We start from the raw sequence: 22,770 nt of genomic DNA, 5'->3' as shown, positions 1-22,770 counted from the left end.
CCAGTACACCTCTCCTGACGAAGGAAAAAAGAGTGCATGCTGTTAAAAAAAGACTGCCGCGAGTAGCCGCTAGCAATCAGGCTAACTTAGCATGCTAGCATTTTAGCTGCGTTCTCGGCTAAAACTCATAAGCGTATATTAGTGAACTCCGCCCTCCACAAAACTTATCCCGAATGAGTCTCTTAATGACAAACAAAAACGCGGCGGTTTGGCTGTATTCACATTGCAGCTTGGGATCTGAACAAACTTTAATTAGCTGAGAGCAACGTGGCAGTGACTTACCTCCGGCCATGCTGAAAGGAGCTGTGACCGGGGCACACATGCACGCGCCTACGTCACCACGCAGCGCACACACACATGAACGCACTATACACATATGCAGCATATTTATTTTACTTGGTTTTAGAGTTGGAGTATTTACATATTGATCTGAAATATTTTGCTGCTGAACAGCAGAGCTCCAAAGCGTCCCCCTGTAACCATGGTTACGCAGATGCATTCCGACTGTCACGTCACAGAGGAGAACCTGTTTCAAATGTATACCTGGATCAACCTGCAATCAGTTTGAAAAGTTTTCTGCTGAGATCCGCAGCTCGACTTCCTGGCACCCCGGGATAAGATGAGTTGCTGTGTTTTTCACGGAGAAAAAATAACGTCAGTGTTAGATGAAAAAAAAAAGATGCAAGCAGAAGAGGACAGCAGATTGAGAAGAGATTTCTTCAAACGGTAAGGAGCTTCTAACAAGTGATATCTGATGAGCTTAAAACTTAAATCTAATGTCCAGATTCATGCTAAACTTTTCTGATTACTCCGTGTATCTGCACCGTTAGACTTTTCATCGCCACTTTACGGTAACATACTGGCGTCACTGCTGCCAGCGTCATATCGTGACGCCGTGTTACGGTAGCTTACCTTTCTGCAGGATGATACCGTTTTTTGCTGGTGTGGTATAATACTCTTGGACAAATTATGGTAACGCACCGTAGCCTTTTTTACGGTATCTCACTGGCGACAGTTATGTCAGTGAGATACCGTTATGTCGTTATGTCGTAAATTACGTCAACAAAGTAACATCATACTGTGATTAATAAATTGGTATACTACCGTTTATTCACGGTATGTCACTGTAAGCCCGCTGCAAGGTAATAAACTGCAATATATTAACCAGTAACTTACCGTTATCACGCATCATCAGTACCAAAAATATTCATCTCTGCTAGAGGACACCGTGTCCTAACAGGCGGTCATTTACTCTTTTAAAAGGTCGTAATTTACCGTAATTTCAGTTAACAGTAACATACTGTAAGAGACTGGAGGGTTCCAAAAAAGTTGGATGGATGGATACACACACACACACACACACACACACACACACACACACACACACACACACACACACACACACACACACATACACACACACAAAATATAATTCATGTGCTTTACACCACTTTATTTCAATTCTGATTCTTCCCTGCTGAAATACACATTTCCAAAATCAAAAACTGAAAAGAACTGAAAACATATTTTCATTGAGGAAGCACTTGTTTTTACTAAACCATGTAATCCATTATTTTCTCAGATGGTTGTACAAACAATAACAATATTAATTCAATTCAATTCAATTCAATTCAATTTTATTTATATAGCGCCAAATCACAACAAAAGTCGCCTCAAGGCGCTTCATATTATGTCATATCCATATCATGGCAGACAACACATGCTCAAGTGTTGGGTTTCCTTACTTATATTTTGTAGGGTCTCAAACCTACAATGTGAAGTGCCTTGGCATTCATTTTGTTGGCACCATACAAACAAACTGAATTGTAATGGATATAATATCAAGCCCCACACGTCTGCCTTTATATACACTTTGTCCAAAATACTGGCTCACACGACCAAATCATTGCACAAAACAGGGTCCACAAGGACATGGATGAGCGTGTGTGGTGTGAAGGAACTTGACTGACCTGCACTGAACCCTGATCTTGCTTTGTGGACTGAGTTCATTGATTTGTAGGGTGAGCCAATACATGTGACAATTAAAGTGTAAGTAGCTGAAATAATTTTTAACAAACGGGTAAAAGAAGGTTAGCACTGTTGCCGCACAGCAAGAAGGTCCTGAGTTCAATTCCACCATCAGGTCTTTCTGTGTGGAGTTTGCATGTTCTCCCCGTGTTTGCGTGGGTTCTCTCCGGGTACTCCGGCTTCCTCCCACCGTCCAAAGACATGCAGCTTGTGGGGATAGGTTAATTGGATAATCCAAATTGCCACTAGGTGTGAATGTGCGAGTGAATGTGAGTGTGAATGGTTGTCTGTCCCTGTGTGTTGGCCCTGCGACAGACTGGCGACCTGTCCAGGGTGTACCCCGCCTTTCGCCCTATGACAGCTGGGATAGGCTCCAGCGCCCCCCGCGACCCTGAAAAAGGATAAGCGGAAGTGAATGGATGGATGGATGGGTAAAAGAAGGGAAAAAAATCAAAACTGTTGCACTCAAAAAAACCTATTGGACAGAGACAGCGTCTTGCAAGATGGCGAGAGAGCTTGTCTTCATTGTTGCTCGTCTTGTGTAAATGTCCAGAAAGCATGGGCCATGGATCATCTGTGGAGACATGGGTAACAACACATTGGTCACTTAAATTATACAAGAAATTTACTAATTTCCCTAATTTGAAGTTCTCCACTCAAATTCAGTAAGCCACTGGAGGAAAGTTGTGACATGAGGGTTAATGTGAACAACCTTTCGCTTCACAGTGGTCCCAGTCTTCCTGCTTGTCCCAACCTTGGAGGTACATTTTGTTCCCTCTTCAGGGTTTATCCTTACAAAAAACCTTGCACCCGCTGACTCCTGGTATTCCAGGTTCAATACATAGAATGAACCAAAGAAGACTGACATTGCATCAGCACAGGTGTTCTCTTTGTCCAGCTCAACAATTACACGCCCCTCTGCACTCACCATCCAGCAGGTGGCGGTCATTGAACTTTGTCCTTAAATGTATAGGGGCAACATGTTGTCATTATGCAACATAAAATAATTTCAATACTTCACTTCTTCACACTGTCTAGATAGTCATAAAGCAAATACCTACGTACAGTTAATTATTAATGGCCTTGTGTACATAGGTCCATTTTAACATATTATAATTGTACATAATTGGGAATTATTCTGCACATTAAACACACCTAACAAAGAGTCAGCCCAGTTAAAGTACCGGAGGTGAATCAACTGTATGGTTATTTTGGAGTTTATAGTTTGTGCTGCTGTTAAACTTTACAGTATTGACTTCAGTATTTCTGCTGTTGGTGTAGCTAGACTACTGTTGATCAGTAATATGTAATGTGAAATTTGATATTGTTACTTTGCTGGATTCACTGAGACACATGTCCAACAACCTTGGTTTATAAAGGAAATTACAGAAATTTGAGCTAACAAAACAGAGACTGGATACCTGTGTCCACGAAAAGCTCCTGTGCCAAACAGAAATTCTAATATGGTCTAATCAGCTCTATGTCATAAATGACTTCTTACCAAGCATAATCAGCCTTGGGGTGCTTGGCAGGCTTTTAACATGCAAACTGAACAATATAAATTTGTGTGCACTGAAGCCACAAAATTTAGAAATACACAGTTGCAAAAACTTCAGTGACCAATTACCTTTCCTGAATGACATATTCAATGCAAAAAATAAGAGTATTGTCAATAGGGACCAATTCCCAGTTTTTACATGATCAAAATTATTCACAAAAGGCTTCAATAAACAGAAAATGTGTGCCAACAAGAGAACAGTGCACAAAAATGAAAAGATATTTGAGCTCGACGCTTTAATGGGTTTAACATGACTTAGTCAGCACTCCGCACCGTACAGGTAGTACAAGCACACCTGAAAACACTGACCAGCTAACAGCTTTAAGCATTTGGGCGCAACCTTGGTAGTTCACCGATTCACCTGTTGCAAACGTCCAAGTTTCTATCAAGTCTCATAAATCCATCGGCAAATTACCTAACTAGTCTTTTGAGTCTCCACATTCAGAGATATTGACAATTTGTCTTTAAATGAAAATATCCTGGTAGGGTAGCTTAAAAGTCAAAACAAACAGTACTAAGAACGCATTTCGGACTTCTCTCGAATAAGTGAAAAAAACACTTACCTTCAGACTGATTAGCAGGTTCCGATCCAACTTTAATGTGTCCCATGTCAGTCCGTTTTAGGGAAAAAGTGTTAAGTGGTTTCATTTAATTTTGAGATACTCCCGCATGGACGAGCAGCAATTTGAAGTCTAGCAGAGTTACCACGAATAGCATACGATCTTCAGATATAATCCAATCAACCTTGCATTTAACCCGATTGAACATCCAGTTACCTCTGACTACTTCTAAGTTGCACATGTTAACGGTCTCATCATCACTCTGTGCTGCAGCGAACTGTATCTGTGGCACAGAATATTTGATGGCCATGTCGTTCTCCTGCTTTGCAGCTTTTTTTGAGTCTGAATTGCGGCTTAAACGTGCAAAACTAAGAGAAGCAGATCAATATTTTCTTCTTGTTGTTATTTAATGGTGGTTGGCAACCAGCGAAAGGAGCATTAACCACCTCGAGCACTATTTTCTATCCCCAGTGTTGTTTTGAAAGTGAATACCCAACGTGTGCGTCATACGTCACGTTGTACGTCAGGTGAAGGTGTGGTGTCGGCTATCGCACCTGTCGCATTACAAAGCTTTAAAAACGTAACAATCCAACACAACCCAACGCGCTAAACTGTGATAATGTGTTACATTATCACTGAAGGAAACGGCTTCCAGGGCCTAATCCGTGGATCGGCTTCCTCCGAGGCGTGGACGTCTATCAGCAGAGAATGTACCTTAGTCTGTAACACAGTCAAATATATTCTCAAGTAATATTCAAGCATGCCATTCAGCGTGTTAGTACGAGCTCGGGAGCAGCTTGGGAGAACAAGAAAACAGAGACTGCTTCAGGTTGTCTTCCCAAATTGACTCAACTTTATTCACAAGTACAACAGTTTATATAGAGGGACAAATTCATGAGTCAGCAGATTCTCAGTTTAAACCAGTACAGACCAAGATAAGGGAGCGTCTTTCTGCCCTTGGGTGAAGAAGCATCCTTTGTATAGTGTATCAGTTCAGCTACAATTGTGATTATCTCAGCGACATATTTTCAAGGCATGAAATAAAGAGTTCTTTCATTAGTGAATTCTGAAACAAACCATCTGGCCTTCAACAGGCGTCTCCTAAAAGATTAAGAAACTAATGTAGCTGAGGGAGTGATCTCTGTGGTATTTCAACCTTGTACCAGCCTGTGATTCTCACACATCAATTCTTGGGTCAAAGAGAACAATAACTAAAACAAAGGGGCCTTATTGAATGACAGAGTTTTCCTGCATAATGTCACTATAAAACAATATCCAGTAAATGCTCCCATGGTACTAAAATACCTAACAGTTCCCCTCTTTTATTATTTTTTTAAAATAATAACTCAAATAGAAAGGAAAAATCACAAATGTAATAACATAATATAAAAAGCAAATCATAAAATGTAATAGTTCACAGCCTAATGTTCAATATACACACCAGGATCATCATTGGTAACATCTGGCACATCCTCAGGATCAATTTGTGCTAATTGCAAATACATTGAAGTAGCTGTACTAGGTGGGTGTCTTGCCAAGTGGAGCATGAGGTATTGTCAGCAAAATGTGGCTTGTAGAAATGTGAACAGGGTTGCAGTTTACAATACAAAATAGTAAATAAAAATCCTAAGGTTAATGCAGTAGATATGATTAATAATCTAAATATATAAAAAAACACAGTTCTTCAGTCGTCTCCTGGCCTGGTCCCAGGTTCGAGAGACCTAAGCGTCGTGTGATGACAATGGGCATTTCATTTTTTCCATTATCAGGATGAAACGAGTCTATCTTTATCAGGTTAGACATTGTGTGGTACTCTAGGCTTTCTGTTCCTGCTGGATGTTCGAGTACCTTGTTGTTGTTCAGGTGGGGGATCAAAGGGCTTTCTGAGTCTTGGCTCTTTCAGGCGTTGTGTGTTAATCAGTGATTGTGCGTGTGTAGGTGTATTGAATCCGGGCGCTGGCTCGCCTGAGTCGTCATCTACTTGATCCGACGCCTTAGGTGGTTTGGTGGGGCTGGTCTTAACCCTGCTGGCATGAATCCACTGAGGTTGTCCGTCTGTTAGGATGCTGGTTCTCGTCACTGCAAGTACAGTCTGGGGGCTGGAACACGCGGCCTCCCTGAGTGCCCTTGGTTTTAGCGACTTCACCAACACCGCATCTCCTGGTTTCCACGGATGGGTTGGATCTGTGGAAGGGAGAGGCTGAGAGAGACAAACTTTCTGATAGTTATTATTCAGTGTTTCTACCAGGTTATGAACATAGTCAGACAATGCAGTGTCTATGTCCCCTTCCAATAGCGGTGCCCCTCTGGAGGCTGACCATGGTGTTGGAAACGGTCTTCCCATGATTATTTCAAATGGAGATAATTTGGTTGCTGCGGATGGAGTCATTCTAATCTCGCAGAGGATTTGAGGAAGTAGTTTGATCCAGGTCATTCCTGTTTCTATCATTGCTTTAGTCAGGCGATTTTTTATGGTCCTATTCATTCTTTCTACAACTCCTGAACTCTGAGGATGGTATGGCACATGATATTTCCAGTCTATTCCTAGAGTTTTAGCACACTTTTGAATTACTTCTGATGTGAATGAAGGTCCTCTATCACTGTTAATTTGGTGAGGTATTCCAAATCTGGGTATTATTTCATTGCACAACTTTTGACAGACTACTTCTGCAGTTTCTTTTGATGTTGGATAAGCTTCTACCCATTTACTAAATTGGTCCACTATTACCAGTAAGTACTTGATGCTTCCTTGTGCTGGCATGTGTGTAAAATCAATTTGTAATGTATTCAATTCAATTCAATTCAATTTTATTTATATAGCGCCAAATCACAACAAAAGTCGCCTCAAGGCGCTTCATAGATACAGAGAAAAACCCAACAATCATATGACCCCCTATGAGCAAGCACTTTGGCGACAGTGGGAAGGAAAAACTCCCTTTTAACAGGAAGAAACCTCCGGCAGAACCAGGCTCAGGGAGGGGCGGCCATCTGCTGCGACCGGTTGGGGTGAGAGAAGGTAGACAGGATAAAGACATGCTGTGGAAGAGAGACAGAGGTTAATAACAGATATGATTCAATGCAGAGAGGTCTATTAATACATAGTGAGTGAGAAAGGTGACTGGAAAGGAAAAACTCAATGCATCATGGGAATCCCCCGGCAGCCTACATCTATTGCAGCATAACAAAGGGAGGATTCAGGGTCACCTGGTCCAGCCCTAACTATATGCTTTAGAAAAAAGGAAAGTTTTAAGCCTAATCTTAAAAGTAGAGATAGTGTCTGTCTCCCGAATCCAAACTGGAAGCTGGTTCCACAGAAGAGGGGCCTGAAAACTGAAGGCTCTCCCTCCCATTCTACTTTTAAATACTCTAGGAACAACAAGTAGGCCTGCAGAGCGAGAGCGGAGCGCTCTAATAGGGTGATATGGTACTACAAGGTCATTAAGATAAGATGGGGCCTGATTATTTAAGACCTTGTATGTGAGGAGCAGGATTTTGAATTCAATTCTGGATTTAACAGGAAGCCAATGAAGGGAAGCCAAAACAGGAGAAATATGCTCTCTCTTTCTAGTCCCTGTCAGGACTCTTGCTGCAGCATTTTGGATTAGCTGAAGGCTTTTCAGTGAGTTTTTTGGACATCCTGATAATAATGAATTACAGTAGTCCAGCCTGGAAGTAATAAATGCATGAACTAGTTTTTCAGCGTCACTCTGAGACAGGATATTTCTAATTTTAGAGATGTTGCGCAAATGGAAGAAAGCAGTCTTACATATTTGTTTAATATGTGCGTTGAAGGACATGTCCTGGTCAAAAATGACTCCAAGGTTCCTCACAGCGTATGAAATGGGAAATCTGGTTGTGGTAAATGCTGATGTTTTGCTTTTGAGCTACCTACATTAGTTCGTGCACATGTTAGACAGGTTGCTAATATGCGTTTTACTGCGTGTGATGTTTTCTCGATTACAAATCTTGATTTTATTGCTCCTATTACCCCTCTTTGTCCGACATGACTCACACCGTGAAAATGGCGGACAAGGATTGGCAGTAGTGAAGATGGGAGGGCAATCAAACCCTCAAGGTTTTTGTATAAGCCGTCTCTGTTATCTAAGGTACAATCATTACTTTCCCAGTAAGTGTAATCTAAGGCAGAGGCTTGCTCTTGTATGAATTTTAGGTCAACATTTGTTTCTAAATAGTCTGGGAGTGCGACAAGTGGCAGCTGTAAAGGCAAAGATAATACTTCCTTTCTGGGTGGTTGCTGTGAGGCAGCAGCTGCTTTCGCGGTTACGTCTGCAAGAGCATTTCCCACTGCTTCGTCTGTGTCAGCCGTGCTGTGCCCCTTCGTTTTAACAACTGCAATTGCCGATGGCAGCTGTATAGCCTGCAAAAGTCTTTGAACAAGATCAGAATTAGCGATCGATTTTCCATCAGCAGATGTGAAGCCTCTCTGTCTCCACAATGTGCCAAAGTCATGCACCACACCGAATGCATAACGGCTATCAGTGTAAATTGTTACCCGCTTATCCACATGTAACTCACAGGTGCGTATTAAAGCCATGAGCTCTGCTTTTTGTGCTGAGTGAAATGGTAATGAGTGAGCCTCTAGTATGATGTCAGGCAATGTCACCACCGAATAGCCACAAAGAAATGAGTTGTCATTTGGTTTTGAACAGGACCCGTCCACATAAACAATGACTGAGTCTGGTATTGGTGTCTGCTCTAAGTCTGGGCGTGGTGCTGTGGATTCCTGTATACGTGTCATACAATCATGATCGTCAGGGTCGTCTGAACCATCCTGTCGGTCAGAGGAACACAGCATACGAATGAGTAAGTGTGCTGGCGAATTGGGTGTGCTGTTTGCTTTTATAGTGAGATTTGCTGTTGAAGTCAGTGTAGCTTCATAACCTGAGCGACGTACATATGTTGTGTAGTTATGTTTGCTAGAATGGTCGTGACCTGGTGATTGGTGTGTAGAATAGTGTCATGTGAGAGTGTGAGCTTCTCGCAGTCCCTTATCATGATAGAGCAAGCTGCTACTGCTCTCAGGCAGGCCGGCATCCCCTGAACTACTGCTGGCAGCACCTTTGAGTAGAAGGCTACTGGACAGTAGCCACAGCCATGCTCTTGGGCCAATACACCTGCACAGGTTGTGCCGTTCTCTGTGACGTACAGGTGGAACGGTAAGTGGTAGTCAGGCAGACCCAAACAAGGGGCAGAGGTCAGCGCTCCCTGTAATGCATTGAAAGAGGCAGTCATTTCTGTTGACCACAGTATTCGAGGAGGCTTGTCTTTTTTGCAGCATTCACGCAGAATGTGGTCATGAAAAGAACAGTCTGGTATCCACTGTCTGCAATAGTTCACCATGCCTAGGAAAGACAGCATTTCCTTCTGTGTAGTGGGCTTAGGGACAGAGGTCACAGCTTTGACCCTGTCTGTAGTCATGGAACGTTGTCCGTGAGACAATGTAAATCCCAAATATTGAACAGAAGTCTGACAGTACTGCATTTTCTTTGCTGATGCTTTGTGGCCAGTCTGTTGGAGGTGCTGGAGTAGCATATGTGTGGCAGTTTGACATAGTTTTTCACTTTCAGCACAGAGGAGGAGATCATCCACGTACTGGATCAAGGTACAGCCCTCTGGAGGAATGAAGCCGTCCAGGGTAGCACGTACCACCATTGAGAAAGCCGCAGGGCTGTCTACCATGCCTTGGGGTAAGCGAGTCCATGTGTACTGCTTATCTCTATGTGTAAAAGCAAATATCGGCTGTGTGTCCTCATGCACAGGTACTGAGAAAAAGGCGGAGCACAAATCCACCACAGTAAAATGTGTGGCTGTTGCTGGAATAGATGTCAGTATGCTGGGAACATCTGGGACAAGAGGTGGCAGAGGCATAATGACTGCATTAATTTGCCTTAAGTCTTGTGTGAAACGCCATACGCCAGGTTTGTTAGGCTTTGGCACAGGATTGACAGGAGTGTTATATGGAGATACTGTGGGCTTTATTACTCCAGCTGTCAATAAATCTCCTATGATGATGTCTAAGGCTGCGGCTTTTTCAGCGGAAATGGGATATTGCTTGACATATACCGGCTTGTTGTTTTTCAGCTGAGCATGATAAGGTGTACAGTCGATAAATCCTACATCATTCTCACCTCTTGACCATAATGTCATGTTTTGATATTCAGCTGGCAATGTGACAGCAAAGATAGTACAGTGTATGGGGTAGGTTAGATCTATGTGTCGACATGGTGCAGTAATGTCATAGCCTATGTCTGAGTTATGCGACAAAACCACTGTTTGGCCTTCACTGGTGTGAGCAGTTATCATGTTGTTGAACAGTGTGAGAGAAACAAATATGTGGCTTCCAGGCATGGGGTTACCTGGTAGTGGTGTCTGTACACGTGTTTGGCACAGTGTGTGACGTGGGGTACCAGTCAGATGGATATTGAGTTCATTCTCTGCTGAGGCGTCCAGCTGACACAGAGGCTGTTCCTTCTCCATGGTGTCGGTGCATAGGGCAGAGAAAACATAGCTGTTATCAGTGTCTGCAAACATTTCACCCTTTGTGTTAAATGAAATACACAAGTTCATTTTTGCCATTAAATCTCTGCCTAATAGATTCACAGGCGAGTTTGGAATAATTATGAATGGATGATATGTAATTTCGTCTGGTTTTGGGCCCCAGCGTGTTTTTAGAGAATGAGTTTTGGGGCATTGCACTAGAGTTCCGTTTATTCCCATGGTGTTGATGCACACAGAGGAAACAGGCCCACTATAGAATTTTCCAGACAGTGAACTTTTAGTGGCTCCACTGTCAACTAAAAAGGAATAAATCTTTTCACCTATTTCTATATCTAACGTGGGCAAGCTTTCTGTGTTACGGGACAATTGCAAATGCAGCATCGTGTGTAGTGCTTCACACTGTCCCTCGTCTTCACCTGGGCCTCCCTATTGTCGGTCCAGTCTTTCGTTATCATATGGGTGGGGATTAAAATGTGGATTATAAGGTTGCTGCCTAAGTGCAAAAGGGCCATTATTTTGATGTGATTCCTGTCTGCGTTGCCAGTTACCTTGTCTGGAAGAGCTCTGCTGACGCCTAGTGGCAGGAGCTGGTCCTGTGTTTTGTGGTTGAGACCTACGTGCTGCTGATTTGCATTCCCTCCTCCAGTGTCCTATTTTTCCACAATAAAAACATGCGTCTCCACTCCTATCTCTCCTTCTGAAATCTCCCTGCTGCGCTTGTTGAGGGGGCGGGGCCCCTGCATACATCATTTTTTCACTTTCCTCTGAGCCTTCAACATCAAAATTCAACATCATCTTAACACTTTTAGCCTTCGTGCTGTTGGGGAAAAGATCTGCACCAGCTTTTGTTTTGACAAGTGTGATAAAGTTCTTTATCTTCATGTCATAGAGATTATCAGTGGCAGTCAGCTTCAATAGTTGTGAACATTCTGGATGAATATTGTTTAAGAATGTTGTTATGAAAATCTGATCATTTCCTCCTTCAGGCGTGCATGCCTCATTAGTCCAGCAGTGTGTGAAACGTTTGATTTTATCTCTAGACATTGTGAGCAGAAATTTCTTTAGATTTTGAAAAAAGGCTGTGATTTTGTCATCGTTTATCCACAAAAACGAGGTGGTGTTGGCTGCTTGGTCATCTTTAGGGTCTAGTTCCTCTACTTCTTCAATAAGCTGAGATTCAGTCACACCTGGAATTCGTTGACATAATATATATCTATAATCAGGCCCACCCAAGTGGTGGTATCTGGTTTTACAGTTAATTTTGATTTTTTATCGGACCCGTCTAAGGTCTTTGAATTATTCTGACCCATGGTCAGTGATTTCCAGAGGGGTTTAGACGCTTGAAGGATTTAAGTTAGTTTTTATTTTGCTGTGGCACACCTGAGGTTACTTGATTTTTTGCTAGCAATTTTATCTTTTTAGTGAGCAACTTCTCACTTTTTAACGAGCAACTTCTCGTTTTATGACCCCAGGCAACTTCCTGTGTCCTTTCTGCTGGTGAGCAACTTCTTAGTTTATGACAACAGGCAACTTCCTGTGTCCTTTCTGCTTTAATTTACAAAACAACAGGCAACTTCCTGTGTTTCTATGTGGGCCACTAAAGAAGGCTCCTCAGCGTATCCCACTTGTTACTATGTGGGCCACTGAAGAAGGCCTCGTCAGCGTATCCCGTTTCTATGTGGATCACTGAGAAAGGCATAACACAGTCTTATAAAATAAAAGACGAGTGCCTACCTTCGTCAGGATCCCACTTCTGACACCAAAATTGAAAGAAACGGCTTCCAGGGCCTAATCCGTGGATCGGCTTCCTCCGAGGCGTGGACGTCTATCAGCAGAGAATGTACCTTAGTCTGTAACACAGTCAAATATATTCTCAAGTAATATTCAAGCATGCCATTCAGCGTGTTAGTACGAGCTCGGGAGCAGCTTGGGAGAACAAGAAAACAGAGACTGCTTCAGGTTGTCTTCCCAAATTGACTCAACTTTATTCACAAGTACAACAGTTTATATAGAGGGTAAAATTCATGAGTCAGCAGATTCTCAGTTTAAACCAGTACAGACCAAGATAAGGGAGCGTCTTTCTGCCCTTGGGTGAAGAAGCATCCTTTGTATAGTGTATCAGTTCAGCTACAATTGTGATTATCTCAGCGACATATTTTCAAGGCACGAAATAAAGAGTTCTTTCATTAGTGAATTCTGAAACAAACCATCTGGCCTTCAACAGGCGTCTCCTAAAAGATTAAGAAACTAATGTAGCTGAGGGAGTGATCTCTGTGGTATTTCAACCTTGTACCAGCCTGTGATTCTCACACATCAATTCTTGGGTCAAAGAGAAAAATAACTAAAACAAAGGGGCCTTATTGAATGACAGAGTTTTCCTGCATAATGTCACTATAAAACAATATCCAGTAAATGCTCCCATGGTACTAAAATACCTAACAATCACGTATATCAGGACATCTCTTCTGAACCAAGACGAAGTGGTGCTACAAAGGAATTATTTCTTTAGGAGAGCATTTAATAGCAGTCTGGCCTGCAACAAAATGCACCGCTAAAAATACAGTTTCTGCTTGTCCCAGAATTTATTAATTTTGAGAGTGAAGTTGTAGGACTGATGCTGGTTAGTGGTGTAGGTTTCATGGATGTGACTCCTTGTGTAAAATGACGACCAGAGCATATTATTAGGTCAGTTCACTGTAGTTAGGCAGAGGTGTCTTAAAAAGTACCACCTTATACAAAACAAATGAAGGTCCAGTATAAGAAAGAATAAGAAGAGAAAAAAAGCAACATCCTGCTAAATGAAGTCATTTTTAAACATTACTCTAAATGTAGCCATTAGTTTTTGTTGCTGGCCATACAAAAATAAGTATACTTCAATTATATTTCCCAAGTATATCTTACCTAGTACGTATACTAATAATGCTTCTTGGGACTATATTGGCCCCCGTTTTAGTACATAACAGTATTCTTGAAATTAACTTTTAGATGTACTTTTTGTTCACCATAATTGTACTAGCATAATGTCATAATGTCTACAAGAGTATAATTAAATATACTCGACTCTATCACAATACTAACCTTACAAGTATACTATTAATTAATAGTATTACTAATGTTTCACATTGTTTGACTAAACAAATGCATTTATTAATATATGAGGTTCCATTCAGTTCAAGGAATTAAATTTTAGTGTGGCTGCAACTTACTCCTTAAGTTAAAAATTATGCTGTATATTGTAGTTTATATGTTATACTGCTTTCACAGTGAATCACATTTTATAGTAATACACTCTGAATGAGGATTTTTTTTTCTCAAAGATATTTTTATTGAGTTGAAGCAACAAAGAAAAGCAAATACACGCAGAATTGTCAAACGCCAAACAAGCAAGTTTCACAGTGACTGTTAAAACTGAAATATCAGAATACAGATTAATGACACACTCACATGTCTTATAGTTGCTTCCAGCAGTTTATCCCCTACCCACAACACTTAGAACCCCTATCCCTCAGACCAGGAAGGAAAAAACCCAACAAACAAAGCAAGAAAAAAGAAGCAAACAAATAAAAACAACTGAATGAGGATTTAAGTAATTACTCTTAGATCTACAGTAGAAAACAACAGAAATCCGGATGGTGTAATAGTATAATCTCAGTAACATCACCAATTGTTACATTTGCTGTATTTTACAGCTGTTTCCATGAGTACGGTGAGTTACCGTAAAAATAGTGTAATCTCATGGAATTTTCCCACAATTACATGCAAATTACAGTACTAAACTGCTAACATCCTTTAGAGTTTTTTACTGTTGATTTTGCAGAACTAAGCTATGGAAATTACTGCAGAGGCTAACAGTGTTCATGTTTTGAATCGGGTAATTTCATGGTGAGAAATGTCTTTGACAAAAAAATGCAGGATTAATTAATAGCTGTATATGACTGCTAGGTTAGGACGTGGTTAGGTGCAAATACTTAAGAGAGAGAGATTTTGCTCTATTAATATTTAATGGAAATCTTTTTCTTCATAAGATTGTGGGCAAAGTCAATAAATTGTCTCCTGGCTTTCAGGTCCCCTTGAGCCAAATTTACAGTTTTTGCAATTAAGAAAAGAAAAAAAGATTTAAGGTGAAACAAATTTTTTCAATTCATGGAATGATGACATTATCACTCATTCCATATTGTTCCTAAAGTTTGCAGTCTTTTTTTAGTTAAAAGTTAAAGCAGAGCTTGTTTTTTTAGCTTCTTTGATAATGTAACTCTGCATATGTGTACATGCATGTGCACTGATGTGTGCATGGGGGGTGATTTAACATTACAGTCCCTTGAAATAGCATTCATAGTCCTTGAACTTGTGCACATTTTGTCACCTTACAACCACAAACAAAATATGTTTTTATTGACAGTTTCAATGGTAGATTAACACAAAGTAGCACATAATTGTGAAGTGGCATGAAAATAATACATGGTTGTCAAAATTCTAAGCAAATGAAATTTGGAAAAGTGTGTCATTCTTTTCTATTCACCCCCTGCTCTTCATAGAGCCACATTTTGCTCCAGTTACACCTGCAGGTCTTTTGGAGTACGTCTCTACCAGCTTTGCACATCTAGAGACTGAATTATTTGCCCATTCTTCACTGTAAAACAGCTCAAACTTAGACAGATTGGATGGAAAGCGTCTCTGAGTCTGTATGACTATGTTTACTGTTTTGTCTATTTCAAACAGATGCCTGTCCTCACCTCTGCAGTGCTGCCGTCTCCTCTAACCCGGCATGTTTCTAAGGTATGTTTTCTTTCTTTTGGATGTTGTTCTTGTGGTTTTTCTTCAGAGATGAGGTTTGCAGTGTCTGTGTGGTGCAGCCGGTCTAGTCTAGGGGTAATGTCAGAGATTGAAACTTTACTGATAAATTGTCCAACTAAAAAAATACCGGGGTCCACAAATGTCATGTGACAACTAGGGATGGGTACCGGTATCCGGTGCCGTTATGGTACCGGTTCTGACATAAACGGTAGTAAACAGACCGAAAAGCAGCGCACATTTCGGTGCTTTATTTCGGTGCTTTTTTTCCCCTGAGATATCATACACTTTGGATTCTAGCCAATCATTTTACCTTTCCGAGGATAGTAGGCGGGCCCAGGTACGTACGTTCTTTTAGAGCAGAGCTACAGATTAAAAATGCCCAAGGCGAAGCGGTCAAAGTCTGGCTGTATTTCACAGCAAAAGATGCAAACTCAGCAGCCTGCAACAAGTGCTTTAAGGTGATACTGTGCAAAGGAGGTAACATCTCGAATCTGACGACGAACCTGGCGACGCATAGCGTTTTTTTAAAAGCCGAGAAATGCACCATATTTGATAGCTTGCTGCAAGACCTCACACCAAGCACATCTACTGCGGCTGTGGTGCCTGTTATCAGACCCGGAGTTAGCAACATCCCCCAAGAACCCGAAGACGAGAGTCCTGGCCCCTAGCCCTGCCAGTGTAGCGGAAATGATGACGGATGATGATGCAGCAGCAGCCGTTCTTCTCTGGGCGAGGAGCTTAATGTTGTTCGTGTGTAATTTACGTTGAGTAGGCTAACCACGTTATTACATTAATGCATGTAAGGTGAAGTAGCAAACACCGTCGTAGTTACATGCAGCTGTCTTCTTGTTTGATGGCAGATGCTCCCTTCACCCTGGCCAAAAAAGCTAAAATGACAAAAGAAAAAGTGGAAAACAGCTAAACATGAGAGGTTTTTGGACAAAGTTTGTGTTTTTTTCCATTGTTTAAGCACTGCTAACCTAACCTAAACGATACCCATCCCTAGTGACAACCTAATTGGCTTACGGGATGATGACGTCCAGAGATGGGCAGTAACGCGTTACTGCAATCCGATTACTTTTTTTCAAATAACGAGTAAAGTAAGGGATTACTATTGCAAAAACGGTAATTAGATTACTGTTACTTTCCCGTAGGAACGCTGCGTTACTGCGTTACTAAAACCGTGATTTTTTTTTTTGCGAGAATGTCTCATGACAGTGACGTAAGCGAGTGCCACATTTGTGACAACAGCTGCGTGCAGATCAACAATGGATCATATATCGAGTGCGGGAGAGAGTATGAGCGTTTTCCTTTACTTTCTATGAAACAACAATTCCCACCAAGGCTTTTCAGTGTGAAATTTAGTGTATAGAAAATACCTGTGCCAGGTTGTCTCCATCTAGTGGTGAACATGGCCTCACCACTACATCAAGTGAGCTTTTCACTGTGCACAGTGACACAAAAGTCATTTAACAATTTTAAAAAAAGCAATGTTACAGATTCAGTAAGAACTGAAGTTTATCATAATCCTTCAAGTTTCACTCAGTAACAGCAGCTTTTTAATATTATTGACTATATTTTAGAGTCACATTTATATGAAATGTCAAACAATCACAGAGTGACACTGAACTAAACAATCAATGCCATGTGAGTTGTTCTTGTTTGTTCTTTATCTCAGATTTATTGTAAGCAGCGGGAGTAGAAGCTAAAGAAAAATAGTAAAGATATGAATGAATCTCTGCTCTTACAGCTTTTATTGTGCCATAATGTCTGCTTTGAAACTGTCCTCTTGCTCGTCTCTTGGATGCTCACCTCTTCTTCACCTGTTCCTTTCACCAAACTGCTGCACTCTCGTTCTCTGCTCTCGCCTCCTCTTCTGGTTATAATTAGGATGCAGTCAGCATGTGCCAAACAAACTCCCCCCAAATCGATCATGTTTGATATGATGATGACGTTTTTAACATCTTATTTATGCACTTGTTGGGTGGGAAAGAGTAAACAAAGATGGGGCATAGAAGCAGAACTGATACGTGTGGAGGGACAGTAACTGTGTGTGTGTGTATGTGTAAGCATTTAAACACTGCAGAGAGTCAAATTAACAGTAACACTATTTTGTCTAAGTCCGCCATTGTAGAAATTCATTTCACCGAAACAATAACATGGCGCACAATGTGACAATAAACGTATAAAACACAAATTCTTACCTAGCAGGAGAATAAATAATCAGTATTTTAAGGCTACTGCATGTATAGATGTCACTGCTTGCTCACATAAGCTAGCTCTGAGACCCGCCAGAGTTTACGCCACAGTTGACTGTCGCGAAAGAGTCGTAAATCACCGGCATTGTAAAACTTAAAATGATTCCAGGGCATGTTATAAAACACCCAATAGATGTACTGGATATTAAACGGTATCAAACGACTAAATGAACACAGGGTTACAATTACATGCTCACATCGTCACATCGAGAGTTTATTCATTAATCATCAGAGTTCAACAATGTTACATCCAGTTGAAAACAGCTTCACTAACGCCAGCAAAACAGGCTAACAGTATATAAGAGCACAAAACCAGCCGTGCTTATCAACAGCTCGACATATCCTCAACAACTCACCTCAGTATGTGTAACCCGTTCATGTGTTACGCCTGTTGTTCTTGCGTTGTGTTCTGGCGTGAAAGTAGGAGGCAGGAGACAGTACTGGGTCTTTGGCTCTTTACTGCACATCTGCAACACAGAAACATGTGTCTGATCTGTGTGTGTCACGCGACTGCCAGTACACCTCTCCTCCGGCCATGTTGAAAGGAGCTGTGTCTGCAGCTTCATTAACACTACAATAATATAATGAATCAAATACAACAAATTGTTTTAAAACATTAACTTAAGCTCTCAAAAACAAAAAGCACAAAATAAATAATATGTCACTGAAAAAAACATCAAAAACAACTTATAAGAACAATAAACAAAATAATTCAAAAACAAATAAACAGTCAGATAAATACAATTCAATAACCAGGACCCAATATTCTGGTACTTATAGTTCAAACATTATACTTCAGTACAATTATATTAATAACCGCCATCTAACAGGCAGTACAACACTGTACTTATAAAAACATGCTAACTTAGCATGCTAGCATTTTAGCTGCGTTCTCGGCTAAAACTCATAAGCGTATATTAGTGAACTCCGCCCTCCACAAAACTTATCCCGAATGAGTCTCTTAATGACAAACAAAAACGCGGCGGTTTGGCTGTATTCACATTGCAGCTTGGGATCTGAACAAACTTTAATTAGCTGAGAGCAACGTGGCAGTGACTTACCTCCGGCCATGCTGAAAGGAGCTGTGACCAGGGCACACATGCACGCGCCTACGTCACCACGCAGCGCACACACACATGAACGCACTATACACATATGCAGCATATTTATTTTACTTGGTTTTAGAGTTGGAGTATTTACATATTGATCTGAAATATTTTGCTGCTGAACAGCAGAGCTCCAAAGCGTCCCCCTGTAACCATGGTTACGCAGATGCATTCCGACTGTCACGTCACCGAGGAGAACCTGTTTCAAACGATACCTGGATCAACCTGCAATCAGTTTGAAAAGTTTTCTGCTGAGATCCGCAGCTCGACTTCCTGGCACCCCGGGATAAGATGAGTTGCTGTGTTTTTCACGGAGAAAAAATAACGTCAGTGTTAGATGAAAAAAAAAAGATGCAAGCAGAAGAGGACAGCAGATTGAGAAGAGATTTCTTCAAACGGTAAGGAGCTTCTAACAAGTGATATCTGATGAGCTTAAAACTTAAATCTAATGTCCAGATTCATGCTAAACTTTTCTGATTACTCCGTGTATCTGCACCGTTAGACTTTTCATCACCACTTTACGGTAACATACTGGCGTCACTGCTGCCAGCGTCATATCGTGACGCCGTGTTACGGTAGCTTACCTTTCTGCAGGATGATACCGTTTTTTGCTGGTGTGGTATAATACTCTTGGACAAATTATGGTAACGCACCGTAGCCTTTTTTACGGTATCTCACTGGCGACAGTTATGTCAGTGAGATACCGTTATGTCGTTATGTCGTAAATTACGTCAACAAAGTAACATCATACTGTGATTAATAAATTGGTATACTACCGTTTATTCACGGTATGTCACTGTAAGCCCGCTGCAAGGTAATAAACTGCAATATATTAACCAGTAACTTACCGTTATCACGCATCATCAGTACCAAAAATATTCATCTCTGCTAGAGGACACCGTGTCCTAACAGGCGGTCATTTACTCTTTTAAAAGGTCGTAATTTACCGTAATTTCAGTTAACAGTAACATACTGTAAGAGACTGGAGGGTTCCAAAAAAGTTGGATGGATGGATACACACACACACACACACACACACACACACACACAAAATATAATTCATGTGCTTTACACCACTTTATTTCAATTCTGATTCTTCCCTGCTGAAATACACATTTCCAAAATCAAAAACTGAAAAGAACTGAAAACATATTTTCATTGAGGAAGCACTTGTTTTTACTAAACCATGTAATCCATTATTTTCTCAGATGGTTGTACAAACAATAACAATATTATGTCATATCCATATCATGGCAGACAACACATGCTCAAGTGTTGGGTTTCCTTACTTATATTTTGTAGGGTCTCAAACCTACAATGTGAAGTGCCTTGGCATTCATTTTGTTGGCACCATACAAACAAACTGAATTGTAATGGATATAATATCAAGCCCCACACGTCTGCCTTTATATACACTTTGTCCAAAATACTGGCTCACACGACCAAATCATTGCACAAAACAGGGTCCACAAGGACATGGATGAGCGTGTGTGGTGTGAAGGAACTTGACTGACCTGCACTGAACCCTGATCTTGCTTTGTGGACTGAGTTCATTGATTTGTAGGGTGAGCCAATACATGTGACAATTAAAGTGTAAGTAGCTGAAATAATTTTTAACAAACGGGTAAAAGAAGGTTAGCACTGTTGCCACACAGCAAGAAGGTCCTGAGTTCAATTCCACCATCAGGTCTTTCTGTGTGGAGTTTGCATGTTCTCCCCGTGTTTGCGTGGGTTCTCTCCGGGTACTCCGGCTTCCTCCCACCGTCCAAAGACATGCAGCTTGTGGGGATAGGTTAATTGGATAATCCAAATTGCCACTAGGTGTGAATGTGCGAGTGAATGTGAGTGTGAATGGTTGTCTGTCCCTGTGTGTTGGCCCTGCGACAGACTGGCGACCTGTCCAGGGTGTACCCCGCCTTTCGCCCTATGACAGCTGGGATAGGCTCCAGCGCCCCCCGCGACCCTGAAAAAGGATAAGCGGAAGTGAATGGATGGATGGATGGGTAAAAGAAGGGAAAAAATCAAAACTGTTGCACTCAAAAAAACCTATTGGACAGAGACAGCGTCTTGCAAGATGGCGAGAGAGCTTGTCTTCATTGTTGCTCGTCTTGTGTAAATGTCCAGAAAGCATGGGCCATGGATCATCTGTGGAGACATGGGTAACAACACATTGGTCACTTAAATTATACAAGAAATTTACTAATTTCCCTAATTTGAAGTTCTCCACTCAAATTCAGTAAGCCACTGGAGGAAAGTTGTGACATGAGGGTTAATGTGAACAACCTTTCGCTTCACAGTGGTCCCAGTCTTCCTGCTTGTCCCAACCTTGGAGGTACATTTTGTTCCCTCTTCAGGGTTTATCCTTACAAAAAACCTTGCACCCGCTGACTCCTGGTATTCCAGGTTCAATACATAGAATGAACCAAAGAAGACTGACATTGCATCAGCACAGGTGTTCTCTTTGTCCAGCTCAACAATTACACGCCCCTCTGCACTCACCATCCAGCAGGTGGCGGTCATTGAACTTTGTCCTTAAATGTATAGGGGCAACATGTTGTCATTATGCAACATAAAATAATTTCAATACTTCACTTCTTCACACTGTCTAGATAGTCATAAAGCAAATACCTACGTACAGTTAATTATTAATGGCCTTGTGTACATAGGTCCATTTTAACATATTATAATTGTACATAATTGGGAATTATTCTGCACATTAAACACACCTAACAGAGTCAGCCCAGTTAAAGTACCGGAGGTGAATCAACTGTATGGTTATTTTGGAGTTTATAGTTTGTGCTGCTGTTAAACTTTACAGTATTGACTTCAGTATTTCTGCTGTTGGTGTAGCTAGACTACTGTTGATCAGTAATATGTAATGTGAAATTTGATATTGTTACTTTGCTGGATTCACTGAGACACATGTCCAACAACCTTGGTTTATAAAGGAAATTACAGAAATTTGAGCTAACAAAACAGAGACTGGATACCTGTGTCCACGAAAAGCTCCTGTGCCAAACAGAAATTTTAATATGGTCTAATCAGCTCTATGTCATAAATGACTTCTTACCAAGCATAATCAGCCTTGGGGTGCTTGGCAGGCTTTTAACATGCAAACTGAACAATATAAATTTGTGTGCACTGAAGCCACAAATTTCGGGGCCTGGGGAGCGGACACCCGCACAAAGGGTGGCCAGGCGGCCCGGTCCGGGTTTTTTCTTCTTTTCTTCTTTCTTTCACGCGCCTGGTGGGCGGTGCCACCCGATCACAAGGGCTGGCAAGGCTTTCGTAGCCTGGGGAGCGGACACCCTCACAAAGGGTGGCCAGGCGGCCCGGTCCGGGTTTTTTCTTCTTTTCTTCTTTCTTTCACGCGCCTGGTGGGCGGTGCCACCCGATCACAAGGGCTGGCAAGGCTTTCGGAGCCTGGGGAGCGGACACCCGCACAAAGGGTGGCCAGGCGGCCCGGTCCGGGTTTTTTCTTCTTTTCTTCTTTCTTTCACGCGCCTGGTGGGCGGTGCCACCCGATCACAAGGGCTGGCAAGGCTTTCGGAGCCTGGGGAGCGGACACCCGCACAAAGGGTGGCCAGGCGGCCCGGTCCGGGTTTTTTCTTCTTTTCTTCTTTCTTTCACGCGCCTGGTGGGCGGTGCCACCCGATCACAAGGGCTGGCAAGGATTTCGGAGCCTGGGGAGCGGACACCCTCACAAAGGGTGGCCAGGCGGCCCGGTCCGGGTTTTTTCTTCTTTTCTTCTTTCTTTCACGCGCCTGGTGGGCGGTGCCACCCCATCACAAGGGCTGGCAAGGCTTTCGGAGCCTGGGGAGCGGACACCCGCACAAAGGGTGGCCAGGCGGCCCGGTCCGGGTTTTTTCTTCTTTTCTTCTTTCTTTCACGCGCCTGGTGGGCGGTGCCACCCGATCACAAGGGCTGGCAAGGCTTTCGGGGCCTGG

The 22,770-nt window shown here is 41.9% G+C and overlaps 3 long non-coding RNA genes across 3 annotated transcripts; 1 reads left to right on the top strand and 2 right to left on the bottom strand.

Moving 5' to 3' along the window:
* The first annotated feature begins 558 nt into the window (after positions 1 to 558).
* Positions 559 to 16,329, top strand: LOC146708687 (uncharacterized). Its single transcript, XR_014920330.1, has 2 exons — positions 559 to 726; positions 15,385 to 16,329. It is a non-coding gene; the product is annotated as an uncharacterized LOC146708687 (long non-coding RNA).
* Positions 8,409 to 13,220, bottom strand: LOC146708688 (uncharacterized). The gene is made up of 2 exons (XR_014920329.1): positions 10,524 to 13,220; positions 8,409 to 8,534 (listed from the first exon to the last, which is right to left on the bottom strand). It is a non-coding gene; the product is annotated as an uncharacterized LOC146708688 (long non-coding RNA).
* On the bottom strand, positions 14,768 to 18,391 carry LOC146708686 (uncharacterized). The gene is made up of 2 exons (XR_014920331.1): positions 18,074 to 18,391; positions 14,768 to 17,335 (listed from the first exon to the last, which is right to left on the bottom strand). It is a non-coding gene; the product is annotated as an uncharacterized LOC146708686 (long non-coding RNA).
* Between the last annotated feature and the right edge of the window lie 4,379 nt (positions 18,392 to 22,770).

The sequence above is a fragment of the Copadichromis virginalis genome, linkage group LG5, assembly GCF_057382275.1.
Source record: "Copadichromis virginalis isolate Kocher_CV1m ecotype Utaka linkage group LG5, C_Virginalis_male_GT1.1, whole genome shotgun sequence".
In the NCBI taxonomy this organism is placed as follows: Eukaryota; Metazoa; Chordata; class Actinopteri; order Cichliformes; family Cichlidae; genus Copadichromis; species Copadichromis virginalis.
This window is presented reverse-complemented; position numbering and strand designations above follow the sequence as displayed.